The sequence below is a fragment of the Notothenia rossii genome (genome assembly GCF_949606895.1).
Source record: "Notothenia rossii genome assembly, chromosome: 7".
Taxonomy (NCBI): domain Eukaryota; kingdom Metazoa; phylum Chordata; class Actinopteri; order Perciformes; family Nototheniidae; genus Notothenia; species Notothenia rossii.
In genome coordinates this window covers 56,239,427-56,257,587 of record NC_136905.1, presented here as the reverse complement: position 1 = coordinate 56,257,587, position 18,161 = coordinate 56,239,427, and the positions used below count along the sequence as shown (strand labels likewise).

At 44.1% G+C, this 18,161-nt stretch overlaps 1 long non-coding RNA gene across 1 annotated transcript in view; it reads right to left on the bottom strand.

Annotated features, from left to right (window-relative positions):
- Nucleotides 1-10,292: 10,292 nt before the first annotated feature.
- The window catches only part of LOC307046068, a 30,614-nt gene continuing 22,745 nt past the window's right edge, over nt 10,293-18,161 (bottom strand). The window contains exon 3 of the long non-coding RNA XR_013810064.1: nt 10,293-10,471. This is a non-coding gene — a long non-coding RNA (uncharacterized lncRNA). The remainder of the gene's footprint in view (nt 10,472-18,161) is intronic.

Here is an 18,161-nt window from a genome sequence, read left to right as displayed (position 1 = left end):
CTATAACTTTAAATGCCGCTATAACACTGCAAGGACAAACATTGGGTGCTCGAGTTTTTAAGCGGCTTATATGGAGACATTGCCATTGGGAATGACATGCATCTCTGTTTTGATGAATGACAATTTGACATATTCATCATCAGACGAAAAACCATATTTAGCTACTTTGCAATTACACAAAACGTGTTGATTGTTAATTTTAATTGGTGTGAGCAGAGTGGAAAATCATAATGCAAGGTTGGTCTGTAGTACACACACACACACACACACACACACACACACACACACACACACACACACACACACACACACACACACACACACACACACACACACACACACACACACACACACACACACACACACACACACACACACACACACACACACACACACACACACACACACACACACACACACACACACACACACACACACACACACACACACACACACACACACACACACACACAAATGTATGAGTCACTGATAGACTCAGATGCTGTCTTTCAGAAGAAAAAAAATGACTCCATTAAATATTCACATCATTGGCTTCACACCTCTCTTGAATTTAAATGTAATAGTGCATTGACCTGCACTGTGTGAGTGAGTGTATTTTCTGGGAATATATTTAGCCTATTTAGCTGTTAATGCACGGCTGATATCACGTACTGTAACATTCCATTCTGTAAAACTATCTCTCTCACACACACACACAGTGTATTCATGGCGTTCTTGGACTAAATTAATTACCAAAGCCTTAATCCAAACCTCCCTCCATGCTCTAAATGTATCCTCATCCCCTGACCTATGGCTTCGTTCTATGCGAAGGTCACTCCATGGTTAAATCCATCAGTGGAGTGAGACTAATTGCGTGAATATTTAATGGTTCCATTTCTATGGATAACTGCCTCTGAGTCACTCAGTGCATTCAGTGCATGTGTGTGAGAAAGAGACCAGGCCTTCTTTCAAAGAGACCCAGTGATTTCTTAATGAGATTGTTGAGCGGAGGCAGACACTGTTGTGACCTTTACAAGTGAGGAAGTGTGCGGGGGAGATAAAGGAGAGACCAATTAATGCACAACTTTTCATGTAGGGAAATGAATCCCTATGGATTAGAGCGCAAACAAAATAACTTTCAGAACTTCTGACTGATGCGCCTGAATGAGCATAATTGTTGTTTTGTTTAGTAGTTTAGCTGAAGTGATGTGGAAGTGTACTCTAGGGCGTGGCAGTACACAGTGACATCACTATTGGGTGTGGTTACAGGTGTAACAAAGCATGGTGAGAGAACGAGAACAGCATTGGTTTCAGTTTTGAATCTTGCTACTTGAGTTGAGAAAGTGTCATACTTTGACTGTATTGAATTGTTTGCAGCAAATCGATGATTACTGGACTTGTTTGTCATGCTATTAACCACAAGTAACTTTTGTGTGAGGGCCAATGTGCAGCAACACGGTCATAAATGCCAAAAGAACACAACATGATGATCAGGATCCCAACGTGAAGCAGCACGTTATCGTGCTTATTACACGGCTACTTACTGAATAACCCAACGACCCGATTCACAAAATTGATCTAAAAATGATTTCATTGATTGTCCACAGCTGACGTTAAATTCGCCAAAATTCTTTCTGTGGATTAATATGGCTGCACATAGTCTCTAGATTTTTCCTAGCAGCGGTCTGTAACAATGTCCAGATGGACCAATCAGATTTGAGTATTCAACACACACACACACACACACACACACACACACACACACACACACACACACACACACACACACACACACACACACACACACACACACACACACACACACACACACACACACACACACACACACACAATGTTGATGTCTCACTATGGGGATGCGCCTCATCGCGGAGCAAACAGAAGCATCAATCTCATTACGCCAATCCTGATTGGCTGGTGATCTTGACGTCAACGTCAGGGAATCCACCCCCTATAAGTAGCTTGCGCTACGCCGCATGCGTCATTCAAACACCTCTTCTCGCTTCAGAGCACATCTCTATATTGGTAGCCGGGCTAGCTCACACAGTCCACAGACGGAACCAAGCTATCCAAGCTAACTTCGGTCGACGGGCGCTCGCCGGCTACTTCTATATATACTTCTGCAAGAAGACTGTTAATACTAACACACCAGTTAGTATTGCAAATCGACCTCGCCGTTTTTTCTTCGGAAATAAAGGTAAGGTTTTGATTTTTTCAAGCTGGTAACACACCTGTTGCTAGCTTGTCTTCCCTCACTACCGACACCACGGTAGCGAGGACGTTTTTTCTTTTTCTCTCTCACACCAGAGGAGTAGAAGATAAAAAAGGTATTAACACACCAGTTAATATTCTTTGAGAATAAAATCTACACCGTCGCTTTTTCTCCGGATTAACGATAGGTTGTGATTCTCTTTTCTCAGCAACGCACCTGCTACGAGCGCGTCCTTCCCACGTCGCCATAATGGCGAACAAGATGGACACATCTCTCCCTCACAGCAGAGGAGCCAGGGAATCGGAGGCTCGGCTCGGCGGCTGCGGGTTGAAGATTTCGGACACAGACGCACACCAGGTCTGCTCGTCCTGCCTCGGGCTGCAACATGCCCAGGAGGCTATCGACAACCCCGGCTCATGCAGGCATTGTGCCCGTTTCACCGTGAAGAGCCTCCGCCGACGGTTAGCTCGCCAAGCTAGCTTGTCGGGTCAGGACTCCCTCATGTCCTCTGATTTACCGGACGGAAATCAGGACATGGGGGCGTCCGCCACAGAGATGGAGCCCCGCACTGTCTGGGGCTCATCAGTAGTGGCAGCTGCAGAACCGGAGTCCCGCGCCATGTCAGGCTGGGACTCGCTGGCAGCGAGGGACGTGCGAGCGGGGCCCCATGCTATACCAAGCTGGGGCCCCCGGCTAGACCTCACCATGGTCTCGCCCGCAGAAGATGTCCTGGAGTTGGACTATACGGAGGACGAAGAGGATGAAACCTCTGGATTCCTCCTGTCCGACTCTGATGAGCAGGAAGACAACGTCTTCATGTCATCGGCTCAGGCTGCAACGCCGGGAGCGATGGCTGCTCTCCCGGGCGATAGCACACCAGCTTCGCCCTGTCTGAGTATGGAACTGCAAGCCGTGTGTCAGCGTGCCGCAGCCAGACTAGACATCCCATGGCTCGAAATGGCCAAGGAGACCTCCAGGTCCCGTTACGAGGGGAAACATTTGCCCCAAGCAACGAGGACAAAGAGGCAACTCCTGCCGGTCTTCCCGGAGATGTTGGATGAGGTGTCGGTCTCGTGGAGAGACCGGCCCTTCAGCAACAAGGCCCCAATCCAGGGTGCCTCCTCCCTAGACTGCGACGGTATGGAGAGGCTCGGCCTGCTCCGCATACCGCAGATGGAACCGCTGGTTGCAGCTCACCTCCTCCCGAGGATGGCGACTACACCGAGCAGGAACCCCACGCTGCCGGCAAAGGCGGACCGGTTCCAGTCAACCATGACTGAACGGTCCTACAGAGCCGCAGCATTGTCTGCCAGGGCTTTGAACATTTCCTCGCTGCTAACCGCTTACCAAGCGGAGCTCTGCGAGGATCTGTCAAGTAATCCTGGACCGGCAGTACTGGACAAGATAGCCGCAATCACGGACATCTGTCTCCGCGTTCAACGCTGCGCCGTCCAGGCCACGGGAAAGGCAATGGGAATTATGGTGGTGCAGGAAAGAGCTAGATGGCTCAGCCTCACCAACCTCCCAGACCGGGAAAGAGAGGATGTGCTGGACATGCCCATCGTTCCCGAGGGGATTTTTGGATCTGCGCTCGCTTCTATGCAGAAGAGATGCGAGTCCAAGAAGAAGGAAGACGAGGCCCTCCACCTCTGTCTTCCTCGAAGGGTCCAGCCGCTGCCTCCACAGCGGCAGTCCTTCGCCCAAGCTGCCTCAGCTGCTCGGTTTAAAGTACCAAAACAGCAGAGGTCACAGCCCGCCCCGAGTCCCCAGCCCAGGCAGGAGACGAGGGCGAGTTGGCCCAGAAAATCTCCGGTTCCGGCTGCAGCCCAGGCGCAGCCAACCCGGAATTTCGGCCAGCAGTCGAGGAAGAAGAAGCTGGCGGCCTGACAGCCTACTCTTCTTCCCTCGGTGACGGAGCTGGAAGGTTCCCCAGCTCCAGATGTGTTCCCGCTGCCTCGAGAGATGCCTCAACGCCATCCTCAAGTGCACCGAAACACATGTCACAATATTGTTCTGTTTTCTCGGATAAAGCATTTTCCGCTGACGCATCCAGGCCTCAGGCTGAGGGCGCAGCTCAAAAAAATGAAAGAGAAAACAAGAAAAACAAGAGAAAACCCAATAAACAGCCCGCCATTTGTTCCCCTTTTGAGAGCAGCTACGGCCTCTCTCAAAAGGCGGACAATGAACGGGTCTGTGAAGGCACCGCCGCCACGTGCATGCGCAGTGACGACTGGGGCTGTGAGGCTACCACCGTCACGTGCAGGCGCAGTGCCAGCTGGGGTTGTGAAGGCACCTCCGTCACGCGCATGCGCAGTGTCGGTGGGGACTGTCAAATCGGGGTACCACCATGTTCAGACAATAGAGGGCCTCATAACACAACAAATAGAGACTCAGAGGGCAAAAGACGTGACATCTCCGCTGGCTCTAAGGAGCGAACAGTGGAAGATGCTCACAACGTCTGCTTGGGTGTTCAAGACAGTTACACGGGGCTACAGACTCCAATTCGCTGTCACCCCCCCTCGCTTCTCGGGCGTTCTGTATTCACAGGCCCGAGGGGAGTCAGCCCACATTCTAGAAAGAGAGATCCTCTCGCTTCTAGAAAAGAAGGCTATATCTATAACACCCGCCGAGTGGAGTCAGAGCGGCTTTTATTCCAAGTATTTCCTCGTTCCCAAACGGGGAGGGAACGGAATTCGGCCAATACTAGATTTGAGGGCTCTGAACGCGTACCTAAAAAGATACAAATTCAGAATGCTCACTCACACATCTCTGCTGCGTCTCGTGCGACAAAACGACTGGTTTACATCAGTCGACCTGAAAGATGCGTATTTCCATATCCCAGTATATTACCCACACAGGAAATACCTGAGGTTCGCATTTCAGGGGATCTGTTACGAATACAGAGTACTTCCCTTCGGTCTGTCTCTCAGTCCAAGAGTGTTTGTACGATGTACGGAAGCCGCGATAGCCCCGTTAAGACAACAGGATATTCGCCTGGCAACCTACCTAGACGACTGGCTGCTTCTCGCACAGTCGGAACAGGAGGCTATTACGCAGACAAATGTCCTCGTAAAGCACCTGCTCAACCTGGGTTTCATAATAAACACAGAAAAGAGCATGTTGTGCCCGGCAGAGACTGTACTCTTCCTGGGTTTACACCTGAACTCGGTGCCCTTTACATCCCGCCTGTCAGCGGAAAGAGTGAAAGCTTTCAGAGCTTGCCTCGCTCATTTCCAGCTGCGCAAACATGTTCTTTTCAGATCATGTCTGCGGTTACTGGGGCTCATGGCGTCAGCCATCCTGGTCGTACGACTGGGACGGTTACACATGAGGGAGTTTCAGCGCTGGGTAGCCGCTCTAAAACTAAATGGTTAGTGATGGTTACTGTGAAATGCGTAATGGCACTGCGCCACTGGCTGCACCCGACTTTTCTGGTACGGGGCGTGCCTATGGGTGCTGTCCTTTCACGGAAGGTGGTCACCACAGACGCATGTCTGACAGGCTGGGGAGGTATTTACGAAGGTCGTCCGGTGAGGGGTCTCTGGAGCAGAGACCTCCAGCGGTCGCACATAAATTACCTGGAGCTTTTAGCGGTGTTCCTCACCCTAAAACGCTTTCTGCCTTTTCTCAGAGGACACCATGTCCTCGTGAGGACGGACAATACGACCACAATATCGTATATAAGCTCTCTCCAGTTACACATGCTGGCACGCAAACTGATCTTGTGGAGCTGCAGCCGTCTCCTCTCTCTGAGAGCGACGCACTTACCGGGTGTGATGAACCTCGGGGCAGACCTGCTGTCCAGAGGTGTACCACTGTATGCAGACTGGACTCTACATCCAATAGTTGTGAGCCAGCTGTGGGTGCGTTACGGCCGAGCCGCGGTATTTCTGTTCGCATCAAAAGAAAATGCTCACTGTCAGCTTTTCTTTTCAATGCGCGATCAAAACGCAACATTAGGTGTGGACGCGCTCGCGCACATTTGGCCTCCGGTCCTCCTGTACGCGTTTCCACCCCTGGTGCTGATACCCCCAACTCTGGCCAGAGTGAGGGAACGGCGACACACAATGATCCTGATAGCTCCGTACTGGCTGGCGGAGATATATCAGCTGCTGTGCGGTCAGCCGTGGCAGCTCCCCCTACGCAGAGACATACTGTCTCAGGCGGGGGGGATGATCTTTCACCCACACCCGGAGCGCATGGCCCTATGGGCCTGGCCCGTGAGTGGTATAATCTGAATGCAGTGGGTCTCCCGCAGAAGGTGATAAACACTATTCAGAGTGCGAGAGCTTCCTCCATTAGGTCTCTTTATGACTGTAAGTGGAGGGTGTTTGAGGACTGGTGCCTTCAAAAAGGGCACACTTCTTTTCAATGCCCTGTGGGAGTGATTTTATCATTTCTACAGGACCTAATTGATAAACACAGAGCTTTCTCCACGATCAAAGTCTACCTGGCTGCTATTGATGCATGCCATGTGGGTTTTGAGGGTAAGACGGCCGGCCAGCATCCTCTGGTCTGCCGTTTTATGAAGGGAGCTCGCAGACTCCTTCCTCTTTCCAGGTCACTGGTGCCCTTATGGGACTTGACAGTGGTTTTAGATGGGCTCACTCGAGCCCCATTTGAACCCCTGGAAGAAGCTGACATGAAGCACCTGTAACTCAAGACAGTAGTTTTACTGGCCCTGGCATCTGCCAAGCGAGTCAGTGACATTCATGCGCTATCTGTACATCCTTCATGTAACGAGTGTTGCTGAAGCCCAACCCTGCCTTTATACCTAAGGTGGTTGGTTCATGTACCCCCATTGACATTGAGGCATTTCCTCCGCCGCTGTGTCCCTCCGGGGAACAGCAGCCGAATTTGCTATGTCCAGTCCGTGCTTTACGCACTTATATGGACAGATCAAAAGAGTTTCGTCATAATGACCAACTCTTTGTGTCCTGGGCTAACCCTCAGAAGGGCAAGCCTGTTACTAAGCAACGTCTCTCTCACTGGATTGTGGAGGCAATTGCTTTGGCTTACGCGAGTCAGGGTCTGCAGGCACCTTCGGGTTTGCGTGCTCATTCGACTCCTGGTCTGGCTACATCCTGGGCTTTGTTCAAGGGTGTTTCCATCCAAGAAATTTGTGCAGCAGCGAGCTGGTCCTCGCCGCTCACTTTTGTCCGCTTTTACAGATTAGACGTCTCTGCTCCCAGTGTGGCTTATGCAGTGCTGGGCCCCCTGCTGAGTTAGAGCTCTAACTGTTAAGTTCTGGTTGGTCTTGGTGACTTTCGAGATAAGCTCGTCTGGCAATACGGGAGCTACAATATCCCATAGTGAGACATCGAACGGAGTGTTACGAATGAGAACTATAGGTTACTTACGTAACCCCAGTTCTCAGAGTAACATGAAGTGAGATGTCTCACCAGACGGCCCTCCTTGCTATGGTGAAGCGAGAAGAGGTGCTTATTTTGAATACTGGACTGTGTAGCTAGCCCGGCTACCAATATAGAGATGTGCTCTGGAGCGAGAAGAGGTGTTTGAATGACGCATGTGGCGTAGCGCAAGCTACTTATAGGGGGTGGATTCCCTGACGCTGACGTCAAGATCACCAGCCAATCAGGATTGGCGTAATGAGATTGATGCTTCTGTTTGCTCCGCGATGAGGCGCATCCCCATGAGACATCTCACTTCATGTTACTCTGAGAACTGGGGTTACGTAAGTAACCTATAGTTATCTTACAAATAACCAGGTCAGAGTAATGACAAAAATGCTGGTTGAAAATGAGAGTTTGTGTGCTCTTTGCAGCAGAACAAAGCAGAAATTAGCATCATGAGACAGATCAGTTTTCTTCTAATGAAAATTATTAGAATAACTTTAATGCAAGTGGTGAAAATGAAAGTACTTAGTTGGAACTCAACTTTATCTGCGTTCGCCATTTCGACAGTTCCTCAAATTACTGACTAAATTTGAACGCATCCCTGTGACCAGCTCTCATAGTATGCCTCTCGTCCAATGAAATGACTTGCTCGCTCTATGACGCGTTGGACCCGATGTGAGCAAATTACTCTGAATGCTGCGACGCAGCACCTGAGATTACTTCCAAAAAGTTGTTCACGCTCTCAATGTTTTACGTTTAACGTTATATTCGTTCGGTACACTTCATATGTATATGTATATGAAGTGTACGGCCCGGAGGCCGGAGGTTTCCCACCCCTGGTTTAGAGTAATACAGCTAAAAATCCTTCACAGAGCATACATCACACCCGTTGAATTTGTGAACACTACAACTGGCAAAGGACTGGATCCGACATACACTTTGTAAACAACAAACACACTTTTCTGTTGGCTCTATTTGTAAGTCCTGTACCTTAAAAGCAACCCAAGCTGCTAGCATGGCTTCACTTATAGTTAGGGGTGTAACAGTACACGTACCGAAATTATTCGGTACGGGCCTTTCGGTTCGGTACACGTGTGTACCGAAGTGTACCGAACGAATATAACGTTAAACGTAAAACATTGAGATCGTGAACAACTTTTTGGAAGTAATCTCAGGTGCTGCGTCGCAGCATTCAGAGTAATTTGCTCACATCGGGTCCAACGCGTCATAGAGCGAGCAAGTCATTTCATTGGACGAGAGGCATACTATGAGAGCTGGTCACAGGGATGCGTTCAAATTTAGTCAGTAATTTGAGGAACTGTCGAAATGGCGAACGCAGATAAAGTTGAGCTCGAAAATCCTCCAGCATCATTGAAGTCTCCGGTTTGGGAACATTTTGGTTTCGCAGTTACGTACAAGGATGACGGACAAAGACAGGTGGACCGAACCAAAGCTGTTTGTCGGCATTGTTCAACTAAAATTGGTTACGCGGCTGGCAGTACATCAAACTTGCACACTCATTTGAAAAGGCATCACCCGAACGTGAATATTCACCGGTACCAAAAGAAAAAAGACTGAAGTGCAAACCCAACTCCCACTAGCATTTAAGCCTCCACCACTCGCAAAAAGTTCAGACCGAGCCAAAGCTATTACAAACGCCAAATATCCTTATGTTGCCATGTTAGCAAAGCGCTACCTGGCTGTATCTGCTACCTCTGTCCCTATCGAGAGGGTGTTCTCCACAGCAGGAGACATTGTTAGTGCCAGCAGATCTGCCCTTTCGGCAAGCAATGTGGACAAGTTCATTTTTCTTTAAAAAAACATGAAAATACAATGACAAGCAAGTCATAATGTCAAACTGGCTGCTTGGGTACTAGTACAGTACAGTTCAAATACAGATTATTTCAGTTCATCGAAATGCTGCACCTTAATGTTTATTTTATTATATTTTGTATTTATTTGAGTGAATATTCAGTTTAATAATAATCAAAAACCAAAACTAATAGTTTATGTTTTGTGAGTACTAGTACAGTAAAGTTCAAATACAGATTATTTCAGTTCATCGAAATGCTGCACCTTAATGTTTATTTTATTATATGTTGTATTTATTTGAGTGAATACATTAACAGTTTAATAATAATTTTAAAAAAACAAAAAATCTGTTTTGTTTTGGGGAAAAAAATTCTGCTGTACCGAAAACGTACCGAACCGAACCGAACCGTGACCAAAAAACCAAGGTACGTACCGAACCGAAATGTTTGTGAACCGTTACACCCACTATAGTATCATACACATGAAGTCCTTCACCTTCTTGTTTTCAAAATCCATTAGCTTGCTTCGGAGCAGACTTGATATAATTATAGGCAATAGAACGAAACACGTTTTGACCTTTGCTTCACCCAACAAGTGATGAAAGTCATTTTATCCTCTGGGACTGAGAAATATCACAGGAATCAGCCTCTGATCAAACTAATGTATTGCACCATATAACTTGATTACCTCTTTTTCATGTAAGATTAAAGTTGAAATCAAGCAAACATTTTTTATTATCAAGGTTAGGATGATTAAAAGTAAGGCATATCTAGTATCCTTACAACGAGAAAAACAAGTGTGTTTTTGTGTGTTGTCTGTTGGGAATAGGGGAGCAGAGGGCAGTTGCAGCTGTTTCTAATAGGTTTTTACAGTTTCTCTCTGGGGAACAGGGACACACACACAGTCATTTTGCTCTCATACCTTTCTCCAGGTAGTTGTTTGCCTTTGCTCCACCTCACAACAAAGAAAATGGCTGAGCAGTAGAAGAAGAGAGAGGGCAGAAACACATCTCAAGAGAGGGAGGCTCCATTTTGTAGGCTTTCCTCTGGAACACTCCACTGAGGGTTGGCAGCTGTTGGGAGAGCCATTTTTACAATTTAAATATAAAATAAAGCAGTTGAACCACAATTTTAGGAGGGAGAACCGATTCCTAGTTACTCCTTCGACTGTAACGCTAGCTTGACTGTTAGCAGAACCTCAACCCCCCCCCCCCCACCCCATATTTAAGCCTGTCACCTGTTGAAAGTCCAAGGCCCTCTACTCCGGTGTTATTCAGCTAAAAAGGCAGCGGTAATAATGCGTTAACCCCTGAAACATTTCCACAATAGGGTCAGTTATTCTATAACTTAAGACTTTATGTTTTTTTTACCATCCAAATATACCAGACGCTAGATATGTCAGATGTCTTGTGTTAGCACAAAAGCTCATCTGTGTCTGGAATCTTGAAACTATATGATTTTTTTTCCCTTTTCTTTTTCAGCACACAACATTTAAATACCTGATAAACCAAATGATCAATCAATCAATCAATCAATGTTTATTTATATAGCCCAATATCACAAATGTTACATTTGTCTCAGTGGACTTCAGAGTTTGTACAGAATATCAGTATGACAATACGACACCCTCTGTCCTTAGACCCTCACAAGGAAACATTTCCGGAGAAAACCCCACAGTTTAAAGGGAAAAATGTGAGAAACCTCAGGGAGAGCAACAGAGGAGGGATCCCTCTCCCAGGATGGACAGATAGATGCCGTGTGTAAATTGAAAAGATAATACATTTGCAACATAGGTAGTCCAAATGTTTGGAAATGCATGTGTGTATAATAGGAAGATGAATCCACGAGGATATCCATCCAGGACTTATGATCCAGGACCACAGCCACGACTCGCGATCCAGGACTCGCGATTCATGAAACAGGACCGCAGGATCATCCATGACTCCGGATCCCGGCGTATATAGACACCAAAAAGAAAGAAATTTGGGGAAGCTGGGTTAATCGGAACATGAGAGTACACAGGTATAGACAGAGAGAAGGAAGAAGTAAGATGTCCCCCGACAAACTAAGCCTATATCAGCAAAACTAGGGGCTGAATCTAATCAGCCCTAACTATAAGCTTTATCAAAAAGGAAGGTCATAAGCGCACTCTTAAAAACGGATAGGGTGTCTGCCGCCCGAACACAAACTGGAAGCTGATTCCACAAAAGTGGAGCTTGATAAGAAAAGGCTCTGGCTCCCATTGTACTTTTAGAGACTCTAGGAACAACCAACAACCCTGCATTCTTTGAACGCAATGCCCTGGTAGGACAGTAGGGTATAATGAGTTCTTTAAGGTAAGATGGCGCCTGCCCATTAAGGGCTTTGTAGGCGAGAAGAAGAATTTTAAATTCTATCCTGTGTTCTATAGGGAGCCAGTGTAAGGCATTCAGAACAGGAGTAATGTGGTCCCTTTTCCTAACTCTGGTTAGTACACGAGCTGCAGCATTTTGAATCAGCTGAAGCGACTTGACTGACTTCTTTGTACACCCTGATAATAAGGAGTTACAATAATCCAGCCTTGAAGTAACAAATGCATGGACTAGTTTCTCTGCATCGTTTTGAGGCAAGATATGCCTGATTTTTGCAATGTTACGTAGATGGAAGTAGGCTGTCCTTGAAATTGATTTTATGTGGGTGTTAAAGGATAAATCATGATCAAATATAACACCAAGATTCCTTACAGTCTCACTGGAGGCCAAATTAATGCCATCCATAGTTAGTATATCTTTAGATAATTTGTTTCGTAGATTCTTCGGGCCAAGTACAATAACTTCAGTTTTGGTCGTGTTTAACATCAAAACATTTAAGGGCATCCACGTTTTTAAGTCCTTGAGGCAGTCTTGAATTTTATTTAGATGATTAATTTCATCAGGCTTGATTGATAAATATAGTTGAGTATTATCCGCATAACAATGAAAGTTTACAGAATGATTCCTTATAATATTGCCTAACGGAAGCATATATAGTGTGAACAAAATAGGTCCAAGCACTGAGCCCTGTGGCACTCCATGGCTAACTTTGGTTTCATGGAAGATTCATCGTTGACACGTACAAACTGAGAGCGTTCAGATAGATAGGACCTAAACCAGCCTAAAGCAGTTCCCTGTATGCCAACTAAGTGCTCTAGTCTTTGCAATAGGATATCATGGTCGATAGAATCAAATGCAGCACTAAGATCGAGCAAGACAAGAATAGAGACAAGTCCCTTGTCTGAGGCTATTAGACTGTCATTTGTGACTTTAACCAGAGCTGTCTCTGTGCTATGTTGTGTTCTAAAGCCAGACTGAAAATCTTCAAATAAATCATAGTTTTTTAAGTAATCACACAGCTGTTTTGCGACTGCTTTCTCAAGAATTTTTGAGAGAAACGGAAGATTAGAAATAGGTCTATAGTTGGCTAAAACCTCTGGATCGAGGTTGTGCTTTTTAAGAAGCGGTTTTATCACTGCTACTTTGAATGATTGTGGAGCATAGCCTGATAATAAAGACATATTCATAATATTAATAAAGAAGTGCTAATTAATGGAAAAACTTCTTTTAACAGCTTAGTTGGAATCGGGTCTAAGATACACGTTGATCGTTTAGAAGAGAGAATCATTGAATTTAATTGTTCAAGGTTTATGGCTGAAAAGCATTCTAGTTTACTATCTAGTGTAATATTAGAACTTACGTTTCCGGGAGCTGTTGATAATACTATACTGGTCAAAGGCAAGAGGTCATTGATTTTGTTTCTAAGAGTAACAATTTTATCGTTAAAAAAGCACATAAAATCATTACTACTGAGTGCTATGGGAATAGAAGGCTCAGTCGAGCTATGGCTCTCTGTCAGCCTGGCTACAGTGCTGAAAAGAAATCTTGCATTATTCTTATTCTCATCTATTAATGAAGAGTAGTAGGCTGCTCTCGCTTTACGCAGTGCTTTCTTATATTCATTGAGAGTAATATGCCAAATTAAACGAGATTCTTCAAGTTTAGTGGAACGCCATATCCTTTCAAGTTGTCTCGACTTTTGCTTTATTTTGCGGGTTTCGGCATTATGCCATGGAGCTAATCTATGTTGTTTTATTTTCTTCTCTTTCAAAAGAGCAACAGAGTCTAATTTTATTCGCAGCGCATCTGTAGCACTATCAACAACATGATCAATTTGGGGTGGTGTACATTTTGTATAAGTTTCCTCCCTTACATGCAGACATGTTATCGAGTTAAGTATTGGTGGAATCTCTTCCTTAAATTTGGCTATAGCACTAACAGATAGGTTTCTGCTGCAGGAGCTTTTGACTAATGCTTTGTAGTCTAGTAACAGTACTTCAAAAGTTACTAAGAAATGGTCGGATAAAGCAGGATTATGCGGTTCGACTAATAGTTGCTCAATTTCAATACCATAAGTCAGAACAAGGTCAAGAGTGTGATTATAGCAGTGGGTTGGTTTATTTACACTCTGACAGAAACCAACAGAATCTAATATAGAGTTAAATGCAACAGTAAGGCTATTTTTATCATCGTCAACATGAATATTAAAGTCACCTACGATAATTACTTTATCTGTTTTAAGTACCAAAGTTGATAAAAACCCAGATAATTCTGATAAGAATTCTGAATAAGGACCTGGTGCACGGTACACTGTAACAATGATGTTGTGGGCATGACACGGGAGAAAGGACAAGAAAAGCTGCAGCAAAGAGAGCCATTTTTCCTAAATCATATTGTCTTTTGCAGCCGAGAAGCAAAAGTTCTGTTAAAATAAATACCTAAGAAGCTGTGTTTAAACATGTGAGTTTGAATATAGAGTTATACTCTGACCTAAGTGGTGTGAAACAAGGAGAGTCAGGTAGCTTTGCTCTGCTACATCTCATTAGTCTCACTGACATTGTGTTGGCAGAGCGAGGAAGGATGCTGTCTGGGTGCATGGGAATCCATGTTAGAATATTCAAAGCAAAAGCAACTGCAAATGGAAAATAATAGTTATATTATCACAACTCATCCCAGTAAACAAGAGTGTCCCTGATATCTCTCCACAACATGCCTGGAGATAACAAGACATTTAAAAATTATGATTTGTTTTTAATTTTTCAAAATGCAATAGCTTTCTAACCACTGTGACATTCATGGGAGGGGGTACATATTAAGAGGCAATAACACAAATCATAGCCTGCTAATGAATTATTCATTTATTAAGAACATAAAAAATTAGGTAATATAAATACAAATTAATCAGCTCCCTGTTTTTCTTCGGTGTATGAAAAAGTCAATTTCCTGGTTCATTGCAACGTGCTTAAGGGAAATAATAATTATCCAGATTACTGCTTTATAGTGAATTTAAAATAGATTTGCATACATAATTTATTAATCTGCCACTAAATCCATTTTTACCAAGCTACAGCATGCTGTTCACACTGAGCAACCAGACATGTTTTATTTGTAAGTTTGTCCATATACTCTCTAAAAGTCATCAATGATCATTAAATAAATTGCAGCAGTTATTATGCACTGATCTGTTAAAACTTGTCATTCTTGTAAGTGCTAAAAAGATAAAGGAGAACCTTCCTCTGTAGCCTGATCACAGCCTTCAGCTGATAAAATAAGTTTAGAACTGGAAAATTATGTTTTTGATTTGAAACTTTAAAAAGAGACACTGAAAAGAAAGCTCTATCAATTTTAAATCGAGGAAAAAGTGGATGTGTTTGTAGAACCAAATACAATTTGGCAGAGAAGTCTGCATCAAAACTATTACATCAAATATATGAAAAAAACAATCCTTTAATGATCATCTCAGTCAAAAAGAGGAAATGTATTCATTTGATTTTGGTGTTTTAAGATGGTTGTGAAGCAAGCCTTCTCCTATCAAATAATTACTGTCTAACATGCACACAAAATTATATAACACACTACAGGAAAGGAAAACCACAAAAAGTATAATTGGCACTCTTTAATAGTGTCAAAAGGAAAGTGAAAGAGCATACTGTAATTCATTCTAACATTATATTTTGAAACTGCTTATCCCAGATCTCTGTGTGTATTCGTAAATCATATATTTCCCTTTAAAAGTTAGAGTCGGGATGAGACCTGAGACATGTATTTGGCAAATGTATCTCAAGCATAGTTATCTGTTACTAAACAAACTTTTGAAAGTCTATTTCAATGCACCATTTTCAACAAATTAGATGAGAGGGCATATTATGTCATGCATTTAATTTTGTGTAAAATTTAGGAAAAGGACGGAAGGATATTGGTTAATTAAAATGCGCTTTCAAACTGGAAATATTCGGATTCACATTTTGTAATCATGTGTGACATCAAATGGGTTTCTGGCATTGTACAAAGAATGATTTTCGGCTATAACTATTACATTCATCACCATCACCAAGCAGTACTCATGGCATCATTTGTGCAATTGAGAGAGCACGCTAATGCAAATTGCAAATGGTGTTACTGGACTCCAACCCCTAAAATGTTGTATTGTAATCTAGAGGGTGTGATGAGCCATTCATTGTGATGTCTACCAGCTACAATTAACTTTGAAATACTTCTGCTCTGTAAAGACTCCCCTATGGGCCTGTGTCCAGTGCCTTTCTGCCAGAAAAAAGGCACTGGCAAGGCGCCTCCTCCCATCGTTTAATCGAAAAACAGTCCCAGCACTTTTGTATTGCTTCTAGGACAACAATATCTTGACAATGTTTCACCGCTGTTTTAAAACTGACAAGCATTGCTCCTTTGATTTTATCATCAGTTTGTGGCACTATATTATTGTTTGACATTATTTTCTCACCATGTACACCCACTGGAAGATGATGGCTCAATGCTTCAATGCTCAGTCCGATACAGTAGAGAGAGGCGTATGGAGACAAAAGTACAACACTCACCGGCAACATCCAAGGTCCAGTCAGCCAATCTACTCAAACAAACTGGCTTTTCGACATTTATAATTATAGTTTCCGTCCGACAGACACGTGCAAAAACAAGCTTCTCGACCAATTACCAATGTGAAGTCACAGATGCTTTTCTGAAAAGTTAAGATCTTTATTAACTTGAAGCACTAAAAACATCTGGGCCACTTGTCATTGGAATCTATTGAAAAAAGACAATTTCGCTCAGGAAAAGTCACTATAGTGGACACGGTTCCTAAATGTCTTATTTACTGCAGCCTTTGCCACCATCTACACAGATTCTCCCAAGAATGCTGCAACCATTGCAGAAGCAACATAGTGTGTCAATGCAGGTTTAGAGAATCCTGGAGCAATGGTCTATAAGCAGGATACTCCTCTCATACGCAGAGCAGTGTTGTAGTCAAGTCACCAATTCACGAGTCCAAGTCACTCGAGTCCCCACTCTTCGAGTCCAAGTCCGAGTCATCTAGGGAGAGTCGTAGTCGAGTCCGAGTCCAAGTCCGAGTCCAAGTCCGAGTCCAAGTCTGAGTCACCATGGGAGAGTCGTAGTCGAGTCCGAGTCCAAGTCCGAGTAACCCAAGGAGTGTCCGAGTCGAGTCCGAGTCATCATGACCTGTGTTCGAGTCCGAGTCCAAGTTATAGTTAACTTGAGTTATCGAGTTGATAACCAACGTCGTAGGACCGCTTAGCGAGAGCGCGTTTGTTTTGGATTAGGTAAGCCGGGTAACTCAAACATATCCAGGTTATATTTAAAATGAGTTATCTTTTAGAGAAGTGATTATATTTGTATGCCAATATTTTCTTATGGTAAAGTTTTCGTTTTACACTATAAAAGCAAGGGTGTGCAATAAACAGATACCATCAGTTGGAGAGTCTGACCATCATTCAGCCGGGGATGCTACAATTATTATAGTGAATGTTTAAATTCTCAAAGCCCAGAATTTTACCAGCTGTATTCACCTTGCAGGTGCAACTACTGTATGTCGCTTTTATCCTGGATAAAGTGTTTAAGTCATGGATGTTTAAAGTTTAACTTCTTCATATGTCTAATATTATAGTTTATTTTTCATTCAGGAAGTATGATGCTGCGCTGTCAGTACACTTCTCATGTTTGTGATTGGTCAAATGTTGCTAACCCCGCCCCTTTCATGTGAACGCTCACTCAGCCGGACAGAAAAACCCTGGTTTGAGTTACCGAGTTGATAACCAGCGTCGTTGGACCGCTTGCGAGAGTGCGTTTGTTTTGGATTAGGTAACCCAGCTAACTTAAACATATCCAGGATATGTTGAACTGGATTCGTAGTACAGGACTCTGGGCAAAAGTTAAACATGAGCAAAACACAGACTGTCTGTGTCATGGTGAATACAGTAGCTGCTTTATTTCTATCTTTAGGACGTTGTTTTGAGTTTGGACGGAGCAGATACCTTAGCCTGATCGATCCGATCTCCATTCAGAAAACACGCATTTGAAAAGGTTTTTCGCCTGCCGTCTTCTCTGCACACTTGTCAAAGCATTAATTTATGGTTTATACTAACCATTATCAGTATTTTGTTACTTCGAAATCATTTTGAAACATGTATTACAATGAAATCACTGTAAAATGTGTTAATTTTGTTGTAGTTGAGTCTACCACAGTATTTACGTGGATATAAGCCCCGCCCCCTCTCCAGCGCATCCTGTTTGAATGACAGGAGTAAACACAGCTTCACATTGCGTCCGGTGTGAACGCAGCATAATGCAGTTCAGAGACCAGACCACTGCTCTGACGCCTTTAAAGCAACTTCGAGATTTTAACAGTGTGAGGGGCACAAAGACCATGGTGGCCGTAGGACGTACA